This window comes from Rhinopithecus bieti, unplaced genomic scaffold (assembly GCF_001698545.2).
Source record: "Rhinopithecus bieti isolate Rb0 unplaced genomic scaffold, ASM169854v2 scaffold_49524, whole genome shotgun sequence".
NCBI lineage: Eukaryota > Metazoa > Chordata > Mammalia > Primates > Cercopithecidae > Rhinopithecus > Rhinopithecus bieti.
In genome coordinates this window covers 39,098-42,719 of record NW_016819407.1, presented here as the reverse complement: position 1 = coordinate 42,719, position 3,622 = coordinate 39,098, and positions in this window count along the sequence as shown.

Sequence of the window (3,622 nt, the reverse complement as noted above, 5' to 3'; positions counted from 1 at the left end):
TTAACTGAATCCAACAGCATACCAAAAAGATAATATACTATGACCAAGTGGGTTTTATACCAGGGATACAGTGATGGTTTAACATACACAAGTCAATAAATGTGATACACCACATAAACAGAATTAAAACAAAATCACATGATCATCTCAACAGATGCAGAAAAAGCATTTGACAAAATCCAGCGTCTCTTTATGATTAAAACCCTCAGCAAAATTGGCATAGAAGGGACATATCTTATGGTAATAAAAGTCATCTATGGAAAACCCACAGCCAAAATTATACTGAATGGGGAAAAGTTGAAAGCATTGCCCCTGAGAACTGGAACAGGACAAGGCTGCCCACTTTCACCACTTCTATTCAACATACTTCCGGAAGTCATAGCCAGTACAATCAGACAAGAAAAAGAAATAAAGGGCATCCAAATTAGTAAAGAAGAAACCAAACAGTTGCTGTTCACCGATGATATGATCAAATACCTAGAATATGCTAAAGACTCATCCAAAAAAGCTCCTAGAACTGATCAATGAATTCAGTAACGTTTCAGGATACAAAATCGATATACACAAATCAGAAGCACTGCTATACACACCTACAGCGACCCAGCTGAGAATCAAATTAAGAACTCAATCTCTTTTACAATAGCTGCAAAAACAATAAAATACTTGGGAATATACCTAACCAAAGAGGTGAAAGACCTTTACAAGGAAAACTACAAAACACTGCTGAAAGAAACAATAGATGACACAAACAAATGGAAACACTTCCAATTTTAATGGATGGGGAGAATCAATATTGTGAAAATGACCATACTGCCAAAAGCAATCTACAAATTCAACCCAGTTCCCATCAAAATACCATTACCATTCTCAGAACTAGAAACAAACAACCCTGAAATTCATATAAAAAAACGCCTAAATCGCCAAAGCAAGAGTAAGCAAAAAGAACAAATCTGGAGGCATCACATTACCTGACTTTAAACCATACCACAAGGCCATAGTCACAAAAACAGCATAAAATAGGCACATAGACCAATGGAACAGAATAGAAAATCCTGAAATAAAGTCAAATACTTACAGCCAACTCATCTTTGACAAAGCAAACAAAAATGTGATATGGGGAAAGGACACCCAATTTAACAAATGGTGCTGGAATAATTGGCAAACCACATGGAGAAGAATGAAACTGGACCCTCATCTCCACCTTATACAAAAATCAACTAAAGATGGATCAAATACTTAAACTAGAACCTGAAACCCTAAAGATTCTAGAAGATAACATCAGAAAAAGCTCTTCTAGCCATTGGCTTAGGCAAAGACTTCATGACCAAGAACCCAAAACCAAATGCAACAGAAACAAAGATAAGTAGATGGGACTTAATTAAACTCAAAAGTCTTTGCACAAAAAAAGAAATAATCAGCAGAGTTAACAGACAACTAGCAGAGTAGGAGTAAATCTTTGCAAACTATGCATCTGACAAAGAGCTAATAATATTCAGAATCTACAAGGAACTCAAACAAATCAGCAAGAGACAAAACCAAACAATCTTATCAAAATTGGGATAAGGAAGAATAGACACTTCCCAAAAGATATACAAATGGCCAACAAACATATGGAAAAACATATGAAAAAATGCTCAACATCACTAATGATCAGGGAAATGCAAATCAAAACCACAATATGATGACACCTTTTTCCTACAAGAAAGGCCATAATAAAAAACAAATCAAAAAATAAGAGATGTTGGTGGAGATGTGGTGAAAAGGGAACACTTTTACACTGCTGGTGGGAATGTAAACTGGTACAATCAATATGGAAAACAGTGTGGAGATTCCTTAAAGAACTAAAAGTAGATGTACCATTTGATCCAGCAATCCCACTCTGGGTATCTACCCAGAGAAAAATAAGTCATTATACAAAAAGGTTACATGAACATGGATTTTATAGCAGCACAATTCACAATTGTAAAAATATAGAAGCAGCCCAAATGCCCACCAATCAAGGAGTGGATGAAGAACTGTTGGTATATACATATCCTGGAATACTACTCAGACTTAAAAAGGAATGAAATTATGGTATTCACAGCAACCTGGATGAAGTTGGAGACCATTATTCTAAGTGAAGTAACTCAGGAATGGAAAACCAAACATTGTATGTTCTCACTTGTAAGTGGGAGCTAAGCTACAATGATGCAAAGGCATAAGAATGATACAATGGACCTCGGGCACTCCAAGGGAAGGGCGGCAAGGAGGTGAGAGATAAAAGACTACACTTTGGGTGTAGTGTACACTGCTCGGGTGATGGGTGCACCAAAATCTCACAAATCAGCACTAAAGAACTTATACATGTAACCAAACATCACTTGTTCCCCAAAAACCTATTGAAATTATATATATATGTCTTATATGTGTTCTCGCCAAAGAGACTTGACCCTCCAGAGGAGGCCCCTGATAACCTGGTAGGCAAGATGAGACTTTCCCCAGCTACATCAATACTTGCTCAAGAGGTCTGTGTACAAAGTGGCCACAGTGGCATGGATGAAGGCTATGAATGGGCTCCATAACATGGCCTTCTGCTCACTGGGCTTGACTTGGATACTGTCACTACAGGGTGACAAGCCTGTCAACAGAGGAGGCCAATGCTTATCTCCAACACGGTACCTCTCCCTTGGAATGCCGATGTGTCTGGAGTTGGTTCCTTCTGGTGGGTTCTTGGTCTTGCTGACTTCAAGAATGAAGTCACGGGCCTTTGTGATGAGTGTTATAGCTCTTAAAGGTGGCACAGACCCAAAGAGTGAGTAGCAGCAAGATTTATTGTGAAGAGCAAAAGAACAAAGCTTCCACAGCCTGGAAGGGGACTCGAGCAGGTTGTCAGCTTTTATTCCCTTATTTGTCCCTGCCCACGTCCTGCTGATTGGCCCATTTTACAGAGTGCTGATTGGTCCATTTAACAAAGTGCTGATTGGTCCATTTTACAGAGCACTGATTGGTCCATTTTACAAACCTCTAGCTAGCCACTGAGCACTGATTGGTGCGTTTTTACAGAGCACTGATTAGCTCATTTTACAAACCTCTAGCTAGCCACAGAGTGCTGATTGGTGCATTTTACAATCTTCTTGTAAGACAGAAAGTTCTCCAGCTCTCCACGTGACCCAGATGTCCAGCTGGCTTCACCTCTCACTGAGCTAACCACCTAATGTCAGGTTTGTTCTGTACCATCATGAAGGAAGCAGAAATTTGTGGGAACAAATATTTTTCTGAGCACTGATTTGCCTTTCAAATCCACAGCACTTCTTCCACCCTCACCTTTTATGGATTTAAGAACTATTTTATGCTTCATCTTGTTATCACCCACAGCATTGCCTCTTTTGACCAGAGAACTAATTTTGCAGCAAAAGTGGAATCATTGTATTTTTCCTGTGGAATTCACTAGTGTTAACATGTGTCCCCTCACTCAGAGGCCTGACAGAAGATGGGATGGCCTACTGGAGACTCAGTGATAATGCCAGCAGGATGATAACACTCTGCAAAATTGAGGTGCTGATCTATAGGATGCAGTATAGGTTTCAAAACAGTAGCCAAGATACGGTGATTTTCCATAGCCAGAATACACAGGTCTGGGAAC